This window comes from Nycticebus coucang, chromosome 6 (genome assembly GCF_027406575.1).
Source record: "Nycticebus coucang isolate mNycCou1 chromosome 6, mNycCou1.pri, whole genome shotgun sequence".
NCBI classification, from domain to species: Eukaryota; Metazoa; Chordata; class Mammalia; order Primates; family Lorisidae; genus Nycticebus; species Nycticebus coucang.
This window is the reverse complement of record NC_069785.1, coordinates 105,191,586-105,211,947: the sequence shown is the minus strand read 5'-3', so window position 1 is coordinate 105,211,947 and position 20,362 is coordinate 105,191,586. Positions and strand designations below refer to the sequence as shown.

General features: G+C 44.6%; 1 protein-coding gene across 1 annotated transcript in view; it reads left to right on the top strand.

Moving 5' to 3' along the window:
• Window positions 1–13,661: 13,661 nt before the first annotated feature.
• MINAR1 (membrane integral NOTCH2 associated receptor 1) overlaps window positions 13,662–20,362 on the top strand; it is a 51,272-nt gene continuing 44,571 nt past the window's right edge. Inside the window, exon 1 of the mRNA XM_053596043.1 lies at window positions 13,662–13,788. The gene's annotated coding sequence lies outside the window, so the exon portion shown is untranslated. The remainder of the gene's footprint in view (window positions 13,789–20,362) is intronic.

Genomic DNA, 20,362 nt, shown 5'->3' with positions numbered 1-20,362 from the left:
CTAACATTTATTTATAGGTGGAATCCTCTGTAGTAGCTACCTCATGGTCCCTTGGAGGGGTTGTTCTGGACTGGTTCTTCATGTTGCCTGGAGTTTTCTGCTGATTCTTCCTCATGAGTGATTTCTTTATCTGTTTCTTTGTCATAATTTTCCTTTCACTTCCTCTTGCTTTTTAAGTTCCCATGCCTGTGGACTAAGGTTTTGATGAGTCCTTTTGGTACAGGACCAGAAGAATGAGAAGGTTGAAGAGCAAGAAGGGATAAAAGAAAGAAAAATAAATAAAATAGAGAAAATAGAGGGGGTGTGTAAAAGGGAATGTTAACAAAAAGAAGAGAGGCACAGAAAAAAGGAGACAGAGCAATATAGGTGTAAAGTAGGGTACTTTGCCACAACCTTAAAAAAAAAACCAACCTCTGGGGGTGCCCAGTTGGGTGGTTCCTTTGAGGTCAGCGGCTCTTTGCTTACCTGATTGGACACAGTACCCCACCTCCACCAAGTAGAGAGGAAAGACAAAAATTCTATAAATCAAACAAAAACAAGCAAACAGAAAACTTTATGGGCTAAAATTGGGTGAAAAACCAAATAATAGCAATAGAAACACTAACAAAAATGAAGTTCTAATTATTGAAAAAGGCAGCAATGGAAAATTGTATTTAAACTAGAAAAATGGAGAAAGAAAAGAAAAGAAAAGAAAAAATTTGTACAGAAAAGGTTGAAATTAAAAAACAAAACAACAAAATAAACAAAAAACAAATAAAACAACAACAAAAGAAAAACAACCAAAAACAAAGCAGTATATATATCTTGTTGAATATTGTCTGGGCGACAGGTGGTCTTCTGGGGTATGAGATGTTAATCACAACGCTGATACAACTGGAGGCCTCTGCTGATTTCTCAAACCCCACTGGGTGGAGACCCTAAATCTCTCTTCAGCCCTCTTAAAAGGCACTTTAAACTTCTAAACTTGGCTAAGCAGAAGCTTTCCCAGGAATGTGCTTGTTTTTGGGATCACTGCTGAAGTGGCTATCCACTTACCCACTCTGCCAAAACCAGTCTCACTCTGCCCCTGAGGGTTAAGGCTGTAAGGCAGCTCAGTCCCCACCTTTAGGCTGCTCAGTCACTAGGTTACTAACTCCCACCCAATCCTTGCTCTGCGACCCTGAGGGTGGAGCTTGCTGGGGCAGTTATCTCACAATGGCTCCCTGCAGCCCACAGCTGAATACTATTAGCTCCGTCTGGCTCAGTGGCTCAGTCTGGGGCCCTAGACAATACCCATTGTTCTCTGTACTCCTACTCAAGCTCTCCCCAAGGCAGTTCAACTGAGTGCCAAGTCCAAAAACACCAAAACAGTTCACAGGTAAGGCCTTTACAGTTTGCATTCTCACTGCTGCTGTACTTATAGCTACTGGAAGGATTAGACCAATCGAACATACGCAACCACTTGCCAGTTTTCCATTGTTTTTGTCCTCCTCTTGGGGTCCAGAAGTCTCTCACTGACTTCCTGTATCCTCAAAGGGATGATTATAGGCGCACCCTACCAGCCAGAGATGCCTGGAGTCTTCTCTCCCCAGGCTCACGGTGCCCAGTTGCAGGGAAGCTGTTACTTGGCTGCCATCTTGCTCTCACTCCCCGCCAATGGGATGCTTTTAAAAAATTTTTCAAATTTGTTTTTTTATTGTGCTACTTGCCATTTCATCAACCAGCAAAACAATGTCTCTTCCCAGAATCCAAAGGAGATCACAGTTCAGCATTGCAGCCCAGAGAAGGGAACAGTTTGCTTGCACCCAATTCCTTGTTCATTTGTACAGCTAAGCTTTTGCCTATGTGCCTAAGACACAACTTCCCTTTCCTTTCTTCCTTCCCACCTTCTTTCCTTCCTTTTCCTTTTTCTTCAGCCTGCCATTTTAAGAGCCACAAACATTTGCTGAGTGACTATTACAAGCCTTACACTTTGCATTTATTCAGTCTTCCTGACAACCCTATGAAACATTTTATTCCATGTTTATAAGTCTATAAATAATAAGACAAGCTCAAAAAAGGTTAAGAAACTATTTTAAGTTTATCAAGATAGTAAGTAAGTAAGCTGGAGATAAAAATCTTTGTGTGGTACAACACCCAGTGCCCTTTTCTAAGGCTTCAGTATATTTAAAATGTACCCAAAGAATATTTAATTGTAATGGACCAAAAAGTATTCATTTGTGAATGGCCTTCTTGCCTATCCCAGAACTAAAGCCAATTCTGATTTTGCCCAGTTTCCCTTTTGTTTTTCCTCCCCTAAGGAGGAGGAAGTCTACATAAAAAAAGAAAAGTAGAGATGAGTCAGGAGAGACAAAAAACAAACAAACAAACAAACAAAAAATTCCCAACCCCAAAAATGATCTGGGTTATACATTTAGAGAGAATTTGGGGTATATTGGAGACAAAGAAGCTTTGAAACAGCTGAGGCAAGGAGGAACTAGAGAGAGGAGGAGAATGTTAGTCTTTGAGAAATTCAAGTAAAAGATTTGATCAATGACACATTTGTTCTGGCCATTGGACTATATTTTATTGAATAGGACATTTATTGAGATTGGGTTACATGGACCTCTTAGATTTATTAGAGTTTCATACTTAACCTCAGGTTTTGTAAGATAGAAACCATTTATGATTCTAAGCTCAAATACTAAATTTAAGCAGAATCCTACATTTCAAGTGCTAGAGGACCAAACACAGATCAAATAAGTTGTCCAAGTTCACACTGGTAGTTTATGTCCTTGACTAGATGTCTGAAACCAAATTTCAATGCTGTTTCCCTTACAGAAAGTGCCACATTTTGTTTTCATACCTTTCCCAGTGGTATTATGAAATGAAATTGGGGGGCCTGTGTGGGACACCACTGGAAACAGAGAAAAAAATGGAGGCTTGGAGGTTTCTGGGTACTGATTCCATTCCTATCTCTAAGGTCTGATGCCCAGCCCTCCATCTCATCCTCTGTCTCTTTCTGTTCCTCAGATGTTTAAAAAAAGTTACTTATCCTGGGCATATAGTGCCATAATGCGCACCATTTCTCCCTACCTAAATTTAATGCTTTGGGTCTATAGGTAAATAGTGAACAGAATGTGTTATCTTTCTAGTGTAGTAGGTAGTGCAGATAAAGAACCTTGACTTTTCCCCAGGTGGGCAAGATGAGGTGGGTGGGAGGACCACTGTGTGTGCAGAAAGCTAGAGGGAGTCATGTTTCTTCCCAGAGAATGGCTCAGAAGAGAAAGCTTCTGGCTGAGGTGTTACTGTTTCTGTGTCTGTGTCTCTCTTGGGAATGGGTAAATTGCCAAACAGAAAGTAAGAGGACTAGTTCCTAAGGCCTGGAGGAGGATGTTTGGGGTGGGATTAGTGCCATCAGTAGCTAGGAGGGCAAAGGGGCAACCAGTTGGATCCTTTATATTTGTAAATGCCACTAGTCAATTAATTGCTGGCTGGATGTGAGTGACTGCAGGGTGGTTAGAGAGCTATACTCTTCATGTTCCTTTTTTACTGTTTGACATTTAAAAAATTGTCTTCCAAAAGGATTATTTCAGAATAAAAACTAAATAAACCTCTAGCCTACCTCAGCTGAATTAAACGAGAAAAAGTAAATTTTTACCCATTCTAAGCATTAGAAAACTATGTTATTTTCCTTCTAGAACTAAGTCTCTATAGTAGTATTTCATGAAGAAATAGGAAAAAGAGGATAATGGAGGCAGAGCATGATGGCGGACAGGACGGACGTGTAGCCCACCTCTCCCAAGCCACCAGGTGAGAGGAAAGGCAGTCCGGACCTTTCCTGTGTGTGGATTATTGGAGGGGACAGACAGCTGGAGACGCCCAGCGAACTGGCGGTTTGCTATATATGAGGGGTAATTTAAAATCACACACTCTGTTGTAGAGAATCTTCCCTGCTCGGCAGTGCCGGCCAGCAGGCCCCTCCCCGACAGAGGTCAGCAGCTTGTAAATGCTGACAAAATCCAATTGACAAGTAATTAATCCTGAACTGAGGGAGGCATCCGAAAGGAGAGCCACTCAAAACCACAGAGAGCTGGGCAACCTGTTGGACAATTGAAGGGAAGGGATCCTGCCTGGGAAACAGACATTTTGAACTACCCAAAAGGGCAGGCACCTTTCCCCCAGGTGTTGGAGGGGGCTGGCAGTTCAGACTGTGCAGCGAACTGGCGGCGCCCATCCAAAACTCTGAACCATAAAACTCAGAATAAATCCCACAAGTGCTCCAACCACGGAACGGCTTGAAGCCCAGGACCGGCTTTGGCTTCTGGGGCCACGGAGCAACTGAAGCCACGGACCGGCTTTGGCTGCTGAAGCCCCGGGAACCAGCTACAGGAGATACTGCGCGAACTCAGCACCACTCCCCTTATGGCCGATTGCAGTCGACAGTTTGCGGGGGAACCTGGGAGCAGAGTGGAGGGACTTAGGAAGCAAGGACACCTGCACTGAGTGGGAGGGTCGGTCGCAAGTGCTGTCCGGAGGAGAACAGCCGAGGTTGCACAATTCTTAGGCGACAAACTTTTACAGAAACTCCAAAATGGCGATCGGCCATGGAAGGTGGTTACCATGGTAACGGTATAAACTATAATCCAGGTATGTCTCAAAATCACTCACAGCGCCACCTGGTGTCCAGAAAGTATATTGCAGTATGAATATATTCCTACGAAAGTTGATCCCTACAGCAGACATATAGACATTTATAGGTATATTTCTACCACAAGAATATTTTTGCAGTTGGTGCCTTTTTTTTTTTTTTTTTGGTTTTCATGGGAGTTTTTTTATTTTTATTTTTTTGCTGTTGTTTTCTTTTTGTCTGATTTTTCCTCACCATTTTCTTAGAGGAGATTTCGATAATTTTTTATTATTAAATTTTATATAGATACATTTCTTATTTCTATGTCTTCTAATTTTAATTTCTTCTTTCTTCTCACTTAAGATTCCTTCTAACACCACTTTTTTCTCTTTTTTTCCTTTCTTTCAATTATTTTACGATTATCACTGTTTTTATTGCAGTTGTTCTTATATTGCTGTTGTTGTGGCTATTGCTTGTATGTTTATGTGTTTCCGTCTATCTCTGTATCTATGGGCCCATGTGCCTGGTAACCTTTGTATCTGTTTATTTGTTCATTTGGACTCAATGAGCTTGGTGTTATGACCTGTAACCCTGAGCTCCTAACACCCCCTTCCACTCTCACTCCGTGATCTGGAGACCTGACCCGCAGGAGTCCAGATTTTGGCTGAACTCTCAAGAGGTATAGACAGGACCTGGACTGCAGCTGGCCACTGCTGACACTGTACCAAAGGAGCGAGAAGACAACGGTCGGCTGAGAGGGAATTACACTGGAGTGGTGGTGCCCCGAGGTGCAGAGCAACAGCCATCTTCAGCAATAACAAGGCCCACCCCCAGATATCCCATAGTGTCTCCTCCTGTCTTCCTGGGCAACCAGATGAGGCCGAGCATCTTCTCAGATGGCAACCACCATGGAACAGACCTCGGACTGAAACACAGGCCCCGTGAGTAAAGGGTTTTCCTGAGACGGTACCGACCTGGGTGGAACACGGGGACTAGAAAACACACCTGCAGAGCCAGGAAACTCCTAGGGTGGGGCTGATCCAGAGAACTGCTCTACTGAGCCTAAGATGCAACTGGCCCTTAGGGGATCACCAGCCTATAGACAAAGGAGGCCAAAAGGCTACAGCCAACAACTGATCGTGCTGCGAATACAAACCTGCACGACTAAAGACAGGGCCTGAGACACAGGTTCTGGGAACTCAAATCAGCCTCTCCTCTGCAGAGGAATCTGGCAAGGTCAGAAACAAACTCCCACAGGGTTGTTCCCTTCACCCAGTAACATAAACTAAGGGTGGGGCTGGAACTGAGTGAACACCTCCAGCCTCCATCAAGTGCCCGAGGTTGACAGGCCACACCACTCCCTACTGGATAAAGACAGAGAATAGCGGCCTAGTCGAGCAGACACAGACTACCCTGTGACTTAGGCAGGTGAAAACCCCTGGAGTATCTGCTTACTGCAGACAACTGACTGGGTCACAGCCCTGTGCGGCTAGCAGAGACTGCGTGTGACAGAGCTGCAAGGTGGGGAAGGAGGCATCATTCTTCCCAGACTGATCTATTTTCTGGCGGCTCTTCCTGACTCCACGCAGCACTGGAGCAAGCCTTTTAGAGCAGCCACCAGACCCCTGTGACCCAGTTCCCAGGGACCTCTTGAACTCTCCCACCCGAGGCAGCTGCTGACTGAGACAATTGACTTGGACCTTTTGAACTGAGTCACTCACCTGGGGACTATCCAGGTGGTGCCCTGGGTGTGTGGTTGTAGGAAGGTTTGATTTTCCTTTTCCATTTGTTGCCTGTGGTGGGTGGGGTGACTTAATTGCTGGTATTTCTCCACAGCTGAGACTTCAACCCAGAGTAACTGTTTCACTAGGGTCACATAGAAACCAGCTGAAAACAAGTCAGAACCACTTAGCCCCTCTACACCAAACAGGGCCCCAGTTTCTCAGGCCACAGCACTGTACGGGTCCTCGACAAAACACTGGAGGAAAATCAAAGGGAGTAAAACAATCATGGGGCGGAATCAGCAGAAAAACTCTGGTAACATGAATAACCAGAATAGATCAACACCCCCAAGGAAAGATACGGCAGATGTAATTGAAGATCCCATTCACAAACAACTGGCTGAGATGTCAGAAATCGAATTCAGAATTTGGATGGCAAACAAGATTAACAAAATGGAATTAGGAATTCGTGGAGAAATTCAAAAGCTGTCTCAAGAATTTAACGAATTTAAAGACAAAACCACGAAAGACTTAGACACACTGAAACAAGAATTTGCAGCCCTCAAAGATATGAAAAATACAGTGGAATCCCTCAGCAACAGAATGGACCAAGCAGAAGAAAGGATCTCCGACATCGAAGATAAAGCCTTTGAATGCTCCCAAACTCTCAAAGAGGAAGAGAAATGCAGAGCAAAAATGGATCACTCACTCAGAGAGCTCTGGGATAACTCGAAGAAGGCAAATATCCGTCTCATAGGAATTCCTGAAACAGATGAAGTGGCCTCACTGGGCGCAGAGGCCCTTCTGCATGAAATTATGAAAGAGAATTTTCCAGACATGCCTAGAGAACCTGAAATTCAGATAGCAGATAGCTTCAGACCCCAGCACGACTCAACCCCAATAAGACATCCCCCAGGCATATCATAATTAACTTCACTAAAGTTAATATGAAGGAGAAAATTCTCAAAGCTGCCAGGAGAAAGAAATCTATTACCTTCAAAGGGAAGAACGTTAGAATGACTGCAGATCTCTCTGCTGAAACTTTTCAAGCCAGAAGAGGGTGGTCATCAACGTTTAATTTCCTCTAGCAAAATAACTTTCAACCCCGGATCTTGTACCCAGCTAAACTGAGTTTCATTTACGACAGAGAAATTAAATACTTTAATGACATACATATGCTAAAGAAATTTTCCATAACTAAACCAGCTCTTCAGGATATTCCCAGACCTATCCTCCATAATAACCAACCCAATCCTCTACTACAAAAGTAAACTCACTCAGAAACTTCTGATCAAACTCTAACTTCCACAATGGCAAAAGGATTAAAAATGCCCACTGGACTTCAAAAAACTCAATACCCCAAATTTCACCAAACTTATCAATGCTCTCCATTAATGTGAATGGCTTAAACTGCCCTCTAAAGAGACATAGGTTAGCTGACTGGATACAAAAACTCAGGCCAGACATTTGTTGCATACAAGAGTCACATCTTAACTTAAAAGACAAATACAGACTCAGGGTGAAAGGATGGTCATCCATATTTCAGGCAAATGGTATCCAGAAAAAAGCAGGAGTTGCAATTTTATCTGCAGACACAATAGGCTTTAAACCAACAAAAGTAAGGGAGGACAAAAATGGTCACTTCATATTTGTTAAGGGTAAGACTCAATATGATGAGATTTCAATTACTAATATCTATGCACCCAACCAGAATGCACCTCAATTTATAAGAGAAACTCTAACAGACATGAGCAACTTGATTTCCTCCAACTCTATAATAGTTGGAGATTTTAACACTCCTTTGGCAGTGCTGGATCGATCCTCCAACAAAAAGCTGAGTAAAGAAATTCTAGATTTAAATCTAACCATCCAGCATTTAGATTTAGCTGACATCTACAGAACATTTCATCCCAACAAAACTGAATACACATATTTCTCATCAGCCCACGGAACTTACTCCAGAATCGATCACATCTTAGGTCACAAGTCTAACCTCAGCAAATTTAAAGGAATAGAAATTATTCCATGCATCTTCTCGGACCATCATGGAATAAAACTTGAGATGAGTAACAACAGGAATCTGCATACACATACAAAAACATGGACGTTAAATAACCTTATGCTGAATGATAGCTGGGTCAGACATGAGATCAAGAAGGAAACTGCCAAATTTCTGGAACAAAACGACAATGAAGACATGAACTATCAGAACCTCTGGGACACAGCAAAGGCAGTTCTAAGAGGAAAATTTATAGCACTGCAAGCCTTCCTCAGGAGAACGGAAAAAGAGGAAGTAAGCAACTTAATGGGACATCTCAACAGACCTAAAATGGAAGAACAATCCAACCCCATATCCAGTAAAAGAAAAGAAATAACCAAAATCAGAGCAGAACTAAATGAAATTGAAAACAAAAGAATAATACAACAGATCAATAAATCAAAAAGCTGGTTTTTTGAAAAGGTCAACAAAATAGATAAACCTTTGGCCAACCTAATCAGGAAAAAAAGAGTAAAATCTCTAATCTCATCAATCAGAAATGACAAAGACGAAATAACAACAGACTCCTCAGAAATCCAAAAAATCCTTAATGAATATTACAAGAAACTATACTCTCAGAAATACGAAAATCTGAAGGAAATCGACCGTTACCTGGAAACATGTCACCTTCCAAGATTTAATCAAAAACAAGTGGAAATGTTGAACAGGCCCATATCAAGTTCAGAAATATCATCAACCATACAAAATCTCCCCAAAAAGAAAAGCCCGGGACCAGATGGCTTCACGTCAGAATTCTACCAAACCTTTAAAGAGGAATTAGTACGTATACTACTCAACCTGTTCCAAAATGTAGAAAAAGAAGGAAGACTACCCAACACATTCTATGAAGCAAACATCACCCTGATCCCCAAACCAGGAAAAGACCCAACAAGAAAAGAAAATTATAGACCAATATAACTAATGAATATAGATGCAAAAATATTCAACAAGATTCTAACAAACAGAATCCAGCAACATATCAAACAAATCATACATCGTGACCAAGGCGGTTTTATCCCAGGGTCTCAAGGCTGGTTCAATATACGTAAATCTATAAATGTAATCCAGCACATAAACAAATTAAAAAACAAAGACCGTATGATTCTCTCCATTGATGCAGAAAAAGCTTTTGATAACATCCAACATCCATTCATGATTAGAACACTTAAGAAAATTGGTATAGAAGGGACATTTCTTAAACTGATAGAGGCCATCTACAGCAAACCCACAGCCAATATCATATTGAATGCAGTTAAATTGGAATCATTTCCACTTAGATCTGGAACCAGACAAGGCTGCCCATTGTCTCCATTGCTCTTTAACATTGTAATGGAAGTTTTAGCCACCGCAATTAGGGAAGAAAAGGCGATCAAGGGTATCCACATAGGGTCAGAAGAGATCAAACTTTCTCTCTTCGCAGATGATATGATTGTATATCTGGAAAATCCTAGGGACTCTACTACAAAACTCTTAGAAGTGATTAAGGAATACAGCAGTTTCTCAGGTTACAAAATCAACATTCATAAATCGGTAGCCTTTATATATACCAACAATAGTCAAGTTGAAAAAACAATTAAGGACTCTATCCCATTCACAGTAGTGCCAAAGAAGATGAAATACTTGGGAGTTTATCTAACAAAGGACGTGAAAGATCTATATAAAGAAAGCTATGAAACTCTAAGAAAAGAGATAGCTGAAAATGTTAACAAATGGAAAAACATACCATGCTCATGGTTGGGAAGAATCAACATTGTTAAAATGTCCATACTACCCAAAGCAATATATAATTTCAACGCAATCCCCATTAAAGCTCCACTGTCATACTTTAAAGATCTTGAAAAAATAATTCTTCGTTTTATATGGAATCAGAAAAAACCTCGAATAGCCAAGACATTACTCAAAAATAAAAACAAAGCAGGAGGAATCAGGCTACCAGACCTCAGACTATACTACAAATCGATAGTGATCAAAACAGCATGGTACTGGCACAAAAACAGAGAAGTAGATGTCTGGAACAGAATAGACAACCAAGAGATGAATCCAGCTACTTACCGGTATTTAATCTTTGACAAGCCAATTAAAAACATTCAGTGGGGAAAAGATTCCCTATTTAACAAATGGTGCTGGGTGAACTGGCTGGCAACCTGTAGAAGACTGAAACTGGACCCACACCTCTCACCATTAACCAAGATAGACTCTCACTGGATTAAAGATTTAAACCTAAGACATGAAAATATAAAAATACTAGAAGAGAGTGTAGGGAAAACCCTTGAAGAAATTGGGTTGGGCGAGTTTTTTATGAGAAAGACCCCCCGGGCAATTGAAGCTGCTTCACAAATACACTACTGGGACTTGATCAAACTAAAAAGCTTCTGCACAGCCAAGAACACAGTAAGTAAAGCAAGCAAACAGCCCTCAGAATGGGAGAAGATATTTGCAGGTTATGTCTCTGACAAAGGTTTAATAACCAGAATCCACAGAGAACTCAAACGCATTAGCAAGAAAAGAACAAGGGATCCCATTGCAGGCTGGGCACGGGACTTGAAGAGAAACTTCTCTGAAGAAGACAGGCGCATGGCCTTCAGACATATGAAAAAATGCTCATCATCTTTAGTCATCAGAGAAATGCAAATCAAAACTACTTTGAGATATCATCTAACTCCAGTGAGACTAGCCTATATCACAAAATCCCAAGACCAGAGATGTTGGCGTGGATGTGGAGAAAAGGGAACACTTTTGCACTGCTGGTGGGAATGCAAATTAATACATTCCTTTTGGAAAGAGATATGGAGAACACTTAAAGATCTAAAAATAGATCTGCCTTTCAATCCTGTAATCCCTCTACTGAGCATATACCCAGAAGACCAAAAATCACACCATAACAAAGATATTTGTATCAGAATATTTATTGCAGCCCTATTCATAATTGCTAAGTCATGGAAAAAGCCCAAGTGCCCATCGATCCACGAATGGATCAATAAATTGTGGTATATGTACACCATGGAATATTATGCAGCCTTAAAGAAAGATGGAGACTTTACCTCTTTCATGTTTACATGGATGGAGCTGGAACACATTCAAGTGTTCTCAAGAATGGAAGAAAAAGTACCCAATGTACTCACCCTTATTATGAAACTAATGTAGGACCTTCACATGAAAGCTATATCCCAGTTATAACCTAAGAATACTGAGAAAGGGGAAAGGGAGGGGAGGGAGGGGGGAGGGAGGCGGAAGACAGGGGACTAATGGGATTACACCTGTGGTGCATCTTACAAGGGTATATGTGAATCCTAGTAAATGTGGAATGTAAAGGTCTTAGCAAAATAACTAAGAAAATGCTACAAAATCTATGTTAACTAATGTGATGAAAATGTGTCAAACGATGTATGAACCAAGTGTATGGTGCCCCATGATCATACTAATGTACACAGCTATGGTTTAATAAAAAAAAATAATAATAGGAAAAAGAGCAAGAAAGAAAAACTCAGACCAAGGGAAAAGGCTGATCCCACACAGCTTCCTGTCTTTAATTGTTCGATGTGGGTTAAACCCTTTCTCATATTGGAAGAAATTTATATTTCTTTAGGTCACAAATAACCTGTTCTCTGAACTCAAAGGGCAATGATGCCTCTGGAGAGTCTGTCTCTTTAGTCATCACCTAACAGGCGTCTTACCCTGGACAACCTTTACTTCTGGGGCCACCAGAGCCAATTGCTGCATTTCAGAAAGAATACTGGGACCAAATGACAGAGCCAGTACTATGTACAAATTTACAGTCCCTAGTCAAGGTACAGTGACTCAGACTTCTACTTTACCTTTCAAATCCATTTGCCCTCACTGGAATGAGTTTGCACTTGCTTCACAATAAGATAATAAAGACAAATGGATTTTAAAACTTGGGCAGAGAGGAGCTCTGGGAAAATCTAGCTGTCAACACTTATCACTCTGATGAGGCATTATTTAAAGTATTCATTTGTTAGCAGGTTCACTTTTAGAGCATCGTCGCCAGCCACGTCCAGACAGCGCCCAGAGGGAGGCTGGGAGACTGGCACCGTCTTCCCTGCAGCCCCGTGATCAGACCACAGGTAGCAAACGCAGGGAACTGGCGTGAGAAAAGCCACACACGGTGTCTGGGAGAGACTCTCACCCCTGCGGAAGTATGCCCCTCAGCAATCCTGTTTCCTGATTCGGTAGGGAGTTTTGCTTTCCTTTCGAAATGAGATTCCTTGGGTTTGAAACTCTGCCTCTCGTTTCGGGCTGTTCCAGCCCGGTGGGGACCCAAAGTGCTGCTAATGTGAGTTTCTCCAGCCGCAGGGACAGGATCTGTGTGGATGAAGCCACCAGAGCCAGTTGCTGCGTTTCAGCCCCACTGCAGCACCCGGAGTGACTTGCGAAAGGCCTCCAGTCCTGATCAACTCATTCAGCTGGACTTTTAGAAACCCATCCTAGTTTCACTGGGCGTGTGTGTGTTTGGGCAGGGGGTGGGCAGGTGACTGTCAGTCTTTCCGATTTGGGTTCCAATTAAGCTCTCACCCGCCAAGCGGGAAAATCAATGAATAAAGTGACCACTTTGCCTTGGCCTTACAATCACTGCAGAGCCAGAGGCCCCAGAAGGGTGAGCCTCGTTGTGTACCGGGGAAGCGGAGGACACGGTTCGGCCATACTCCGCCACTGGGGGCCGCAGTCACCTTCAGCGCAGGGAAGCTGGGACACGCGAACCCCGCTGGCCTCTCTGGCCGCCGGGCTCCCTCCAGCGCACCCTTCCTTCTCTTGGCCCCCAGCGCTGCAGCCACGATCAAGAAAAGAACAGACATCGCCTTCCCCGGGCTCTAGTGGCGCCCGACTCCCACTTTCCTCAGCTGCAGTCTCCGGCAGGGCACCCCCTTGGCGCGCTGGCCGCGCCCCTCGCCGGACCCGCCCCCTCGGTCCCCGGGGTGCGCGCCGGCAGCCTGCGCGCCTCGGGCGGGCGGCGATGGAGAAGCCCAGCCTGGCTCCCCGCCGCCGGGCTCCCGGCCCGCACAGCTCACCGTCTCCAAGTCGGTGACGTGGGGGCGCCGGCCGAGACACAAAGACCGAGGCTAGGACCGTCCGGGAAGGGGGTGTGAGGCCGCGTCCCGGAGCTGCCGGAGCCCGAGCGTCATGCGAGCCTGTGCCGGCTGCTCGCTGCCCCGCAGGAGTCGAAGCGCCCGCCCCAACCGCCGCGCGCCGGTCCCCACCAGGGCTGCAACCAGGTGGCCACCGCGCAGGTAGGACACACCCCGACCCCGGGTGGCAGAGGCTGAAGCCGCCCCAGCCCCCGGGGTAAAGCCCGGGCGCGGAACCCAGGCTGCCGGTGACGAGGACCCGCGGGTTCCGGAGCCTTCTAGAGGCGCAGTGGAGGCCGCGCGGACCACCGCGGACGAGCAGCTCCAGACCCGCGAGGCGGCGAGGGCGCCTCAGAGGTAACTTCGGAGAGCTCGGGACCGGCGTGGGGCGGGGGTGCCCGTGTGCGTGTGTGAGGCGTGTTCGCGGTGTGCCCGCGGCTCGGTGCACACGCGCGCGGGGTGTGAAGTTGGGGGCTACGGGCGCGCCTCCTGCCTGGGCTCGGCTCCGGGGCACTGCGGGCCGCGGAGGCGCCAGGGCCCTTTCCTCTGAGCTCCTGTCTGTGTCCGGGAAGGTGCGTGGGGCTGGTGGCCTTCACCGTACCTGGAAGGAGATCAGGGATTCTGGAAAAGAAGCAAGGGGTGGGTGCATGGGGGTGGGAGGAGGTGGAGGAGGACCTTGCAGTTTGAGGCAACTTACCCTGGTGGAGAATTCGCTTCAGAAAGCTGTGTCAGGAGAGTTAAACATACAAGCTGTCTGCGCAGAGAGCCTGCCACAGGACAGGGTCCAAGTAAAGACGGAAAGCTGGACAAACACCACATCTACCCACCGCTGCATCCAATTTTTAAATTGAGATTTCCAGTCACGTTGACGCGGGATGGGATGGTTGTTCTTCCCGACAAAATACGATGTTTAACTTCACCTCCCAGAAAACAGAGAACCAGGCTTGGCCCGTGGGAAGTGTGCGCCCATTCACACACTAACTCATGCACATCATAGGAAAGCGAGTGTCTCTCCTCCCGGCTGCCGAATCCACCAAATATTTTGTCCCCTGTCTGGGGATGCAGGGATCTTCCAGGGGCACTTGAGTAAAATAACTCTAACAGCGCTCACTCCAGCATTGTTTTGCCGGGAAAGTGTTGTTGTACACTCAGTGGGGAAGGTAAGCTTGCGTCCAGGTACACTAGCAGTGGGGATTGAGTCATCTTTGGTGAGGATCAAAGCAGAGAGGAAAAATTCAGTCTCTGCTATCAGTAACACAGGTCTCTCTTAAAGGCTTCACATCCATTTCTCTTGTGGATGGGGCCATTGGATTGGGGGCTTCCTTACCAGGCTCTGCTGGTATTTTCTGCGTGGCATGAAGAGTTGCCAGGATGAGTCTGGCAGCAGCTGATGTGGCCAGTTATACACTCCTTCCTTCAGCAAGCGGGCTGCCACTACTGTCTCTCCCCCATGGAGAGAGAGGAGGTGAATGGCCCTTCCTTCCCATTTCTGTGACCACCAGCATCACTGGAGCCTGGCCTGTAGGTAGAAGCCAGCCAGCTGCTGTGGCCATAGGATGCCTTTTGGAATGAGCTTCAGGCCATCAGCTCATTGAGAGCCTGTCAGCATTATTTCTGGTATTGTTGAAATAAGAGAAGTGGGTTAGAGCAGGATGCCAGGAATTGTACAAAGCCCTTTAAAGGGCTTTCCTCTTGTGTCTTAGATAAGGGTAGGGCAGCAGAGGGTGACCAGTCTGCAGAAAGAGCAATATTAGAGATTTTCTTGGGTTATTGGACCCTGGAGGGAAAACCTTAAATGTCTGATAAATAAAGCTTCATTTTTATTGTGTCTGAGAGATTTGTATAGATCTGGGACTATGTGAAAATAAATGTCAGTTGCCAGGGAAAGAAAAGATCAGTTGATTTGCATCTGATGAGTTGGGTGAGGAAGTGTCTTACAGTACTTAATACTTGGAAGACAGACCCCTAATAACTTGGGAGAACAAAATTTCTTTGTTGGTGTTATGTTCCTTTTGAATTCTAGATATATAATGTCTCCCCACCCCACCCCTCCACCCCCGGCTGATATTTGAGGCAAAATTGATGTTGTCTTTCTAGTTTCTGAAAATCTTTGTATTTATTAATTCTCTGATACTCTGGCTGAAACATTCATGCTCCTGTGAGGTTGAAATGTCTCTCCTGCCTCTGTTCACAACACACAACTTGTCTGCAGTTTTCTCAATCAGGATTCCCCAAATGAGCCCTTTCTCAAATCTCGACAAATGTGAAGTGGAAGAATCTCGACAGTGTTGCAGTCATGGCTCTGTGCCTGCTGGGCAGGGAGTTGACGACCAAGAGAAGGAAGGGAAGGTCCTGCTCTCTGCTCCAGGCAGGCTGTAGTGTGTGCTCTCAAACTAGCTAGGAAAAGGTTTCACCCTCCTCTGTGAATATGTTGCTAAATCCCGCTGATGAGCTTTTCCCATGGACATTCAAATCTTTGCTTTTGGAGCTTATTCTGCAGATTCCCAAAGTGTACATTAAAAAAAAAAAAGAGAGATAAAGAAAGACATGAAAAGAAAAGAGGGCTATAGGGTTTGCAAGGCAGAGGCTTCCTGTGTCAGGCACACTCCTAGCTCACTGCGTGACCTTGGCAAGCTACTTCCCTATCCTGCATCTTTGTTTTCACATGTATGAGAAGACACTGTCATTGAATTTCCCTTCTTTTTCCCCCTTCTCTGTCTGTCTCTCATAGAACCCTTTAAATGAAATCTTTTATAAGAGTCGAGTGTATGAAATAGATTAAAGAGCAAGGGAGGGAGGGACATGGAAGCCTGCTTCTTTCCAGTGTATTTTCCCTTTGGGAACCCCTAAGGGTGCTTCGGAATTCAGTCTGAGAATCGCTTGAAAGCTTCTCTCTGCAATGTGGCATAGAGCCTCTTTGAGCACTTCAAATGAAATATCATGGCCACCTATCTCCTGGGTTATAAAATTTTCATGTACCTTTCACTGTCATCTAATCCTCTTTGATGGCTAACTAACCTCCTACAGTGTGAGGTCCGGAAGGACCATAAGCCCTGGATCATCTGAGTTAAACAGTGCCCGGCAAGTAAGTAGGTGCTTAGTAAATCCTTGCTGAGTAGACTGGGAAAAGAGGAGGGAGTAAATTGATTTTGGATGAGCAAGGATGGATGGATCCACTATGGTGCAAATCTTAGAACTTTGATTTATTTATATCTCCAATGGTTAGAACATTTCCTGGTGCAGGCAGATTTTGGCTCATTGGAAGAAAACCTTTAAAATTACCATTAACCCTGGGAATGGATTGCTTCAAGAGGAAATAAGTAATGCAAATGTAGTTGTTATTAATTCTGTTAATAAAGATCTGGCTCTCTCTTTTTCTGGGCACATAGTAGGATTGCACTTCTCTGGTTATTTGAAGTTAGGTACAGCAATGTGACTTGTTCAGTCAGAGAAAAGTGCATGGAAGCTTTAAGAATCAGCAGGTGCCTTATCCTACTCTCTCTTCTCCTCTGCTCCAGTGGCAATTAAAACTCCAGAAAATGAGTGCTCCCTCAGCCTGAGTCCAGAATGAAGATGATGTGAAGCAGACTTGATATGTAGCATGGAAAAGAAACAAACTGTTGGTGTTTTCAGTCAACAAACTCAGGGGATAGTTTGTTGCTGCAGCATAACTTAGCCTAACCTGACTGATGCAGTGTGTGAAGAATTTAGGATCATACTGGATTCTGCCCTGAATATATTAGGACATCAGTGTTATCTACTAAGTCCAGTAGCTGCTGAGACAGAGCTTCAAGGAAAGTAGAACCTGGGTGTGAGAACTTCATGGAGGCACGTGGTTGTCACTTTTACTGGTTGGAGAGCTCATTTGGTAATATGCTCAGGTTAGTCTCTTAGAGAAGGACACAGGACAACCCAAAGCCTGTAAAATGCTAGTTTAATAGCTAAGCGAGAAGAAAGTGAATCTGATAAATGTGTTCACTGACCAGGGAGGAATGTCCATTAAAATCCAGATAACAAACATAAGGTGCTTTGTGAGACTGTAATTAAAGCCAAGGGAGTTAGTGAAACATGTTGAGTGGCCAGTGTCATAGGACCATGACATGTTGATCTTTCACTATCCAACTCAGAAAACTGTCGGCTCAATGGAGCACATAAGTGTGTATATATGTCCTTTGATACTTAGAGCATGACCTATTGAACACGATTACTGTATGATTTTTGTGATGCTTGAGCATTTTTCCACACACTCAACCAATGAGAACTCGCAGGACAGACTGCTCCACTGGCTGGACTATGAAGACTCCACACACAAGAGCTCTCAGCCAGGGAGCCTCTGCAGTCCTCTGACTTGTGCACTCCATCCCCTGTACCTTTCTTCCTACCATTTACTTTGTGTTCTAGTGAGCAGTTCTGACCTCCAGTGGCTAATGTGGTTGTCACTTTGCTGCCTCTGTGACAATACTGGGATTTTGAGGGGGAAAAAAAGTTTTATGCCAGATGCTAAAAATGCAAGTTTTAGGGTTACTTAAGTAGTAAGTAGTTGAGAAAAACAAACAAACAAGAAAAGATTGACCCTAGTAGGGTCGAAGCAGGTAAGTTTAGAACATCATGGCAGCCTAAATGATTGACAAATAGTGGTAAGAAGAAAACCCCTGAGAAACAAGGAAAAGGGGCTTAAGGAGTTGAAGTCAAAGAACATGGAGTCTTCTGCCCACATGGGTGCAGGGTGGGGAGTAGGTGGTGAGTGGGTGTGGGGTGGAGCTATCGTCAGTGGTCACCGGGTGGGAAGTGGTTGAGTGTTGGGTAGGATTGGATAGTCAGTGTGTCTGAGCTGTGTGTAGGCAGTGCTGGGTGTAGAGCAGGGCATGTGATATGGGTGTTAGGCAGTGGGCTCTTGCCATTTGTTCCCACTGCCATCAGAATGCTCACTGGATCGTGTTAGATCAGTTTGTTGGTCTGCCTCTCCCACCAAACTGCCCCTGCAGGAATAAGATGGAATCTCATTCATCATTTTATCCTGGTGTGGAACACAGCGTCTGTCACAGGCTGGGCAGGTCCATGCTGCTGCATGGTGAAGGAGGGAGACAACTCACTGGATGATTCAGAAGGCACTCTGCAGGGGTGGGGCGGGCCCGATTCTGTAGACTAAGCATGAAGGAAAAAAAATTTCATCATTTATTTTCCTTTAACCTTGGCCTCACTCAACAGTGTGCTATAGCCACAAAAAAAATCTTAACTGAAAAAATGGTGTCTAGAATGAGAAATGGGACTCTTAGTCTTCAGTGTGAAGAGGCACAGCCCGAGAAGCACACGGCTGAGTAGGAATTACTGTAAAATGAGGCAGGAATCATCAGCTCCAAGGTGTGTCTGGTCCAGTTTCCAAGCAGCAGCCATAGCGCTCCCCACACCACAGCCACTTGGGGATCTTTTAAATGCAGATTTCCAGGCTTCACCCCACATCTGCTGAGTCAGAATCTCAGGTGAGGCATGAGACTTAACTGAGTAAAGGGAAGATCCAGGGTTTGATCAGATTTTTGGAGTCAGAGAACACACCTCAGAGCCTCCTCTCCATCAACATGAAGGGTGCAAGGGGCTTCAGCCAGTCCTAAAGTGAAGGGTTGAGGAAGCCCTGTACTTTCCAACCTCCTCCGTGAAGAGTTGCCCTTCAGAAGGGGATTTGCCTTCTGTATGTCCCCAGGGCAGGAGCAGGACCAGTGGGCACAATTGTGGAAGAGGCCACCTTGGGACATTGTGACTGTTCCCTGTCTAAAGGCAACATCCCCAGGCAGACACAGGTCAGGGTGTGGAGAAGGAGGAGACAGTGTGAGCTCCTGTATTTCTTTACCCTGGAGGTACCAGGATTGTAGGGTAGATTTCAGGGTCATAGTGCATAAGCGTCCAGTTTGTTACCTTTTGCTGCCAGCTAACGTAGGCTCTAACTCATAGGAGTCTGGGTGAACTTCGTTTTATTTTCTCACCGAGGGCAAAGCATTTGCCCTCAGAGAAGGAAAGCAGGTCTTCCATTCAGCTCCACTGACACCTAGATGTTTAAAACCCATTTTGGACTTCTTTCCTCCATAACTATAAAATGATAAATCTGTGTTGTTTTAAACCACTGCGTTTCTGGCATCTGTCACAGCGGCCACAGGGAAGTGATATAGCACAACCTCTGGGGTGACCAGTGTTTGCCAAAGTGTGGGGAGGCAATGGAACTTTGCAGAATGAGAGGCATGACTTTGTCCTACTTCATATGAGGACAGTGGGCACCTGGTCAGACCTTCACCTCTGCCTGGGTTTCTGAATTCTAAACTCTATCTTCTCTAAAAAGAACCCTTGGAGCCCGAAGGTTCCATTGGCCCCAGTTTGAGAAATAACACAATAAAAGTGTAATGCTATCCACAAAGCATGTGCAGGTGTTGAAACCAACCACAAAGCCATACCCAATTTTAAGTTATCTTATCCATACATAGAATCTAAAATATGCCTTTATATTTATTCCTCAAATGAAAACAAACCATTAAAATGAATTAAAATGAAATAGAGAAAAAAGGCATACATCTGAGGGTGTATGCAGGGAAGGGTCGGAAAAACTTTCCTGAGTGAAAGATGAACCAAGGGAGTCTTATGCTATTAGCAACTCTCTGTATTTGGCCATTCCAACTTCCGTCATCTGATCCAAGGCCTCACCTCTTTCTGAGAAGTCAGAAGTCAGGAAGGAGGCTGCCCTCAGGATGGTTTTAGTTAGCAACAGGGGCGCTTGAGAAGCTCATAGCCCTCATTATAGTTATTTCGCTTTAAAATAGAACGAGAGCAGGGCCTCAGCAATAGGAAGCTATTTTTCAAGCTATGTGAGAAAGAAAATGATCAAACAATTATTTTGAAGTTAAGTATGATGTCAAAGATAATATACTGCTAAATAATATTTCTTTTG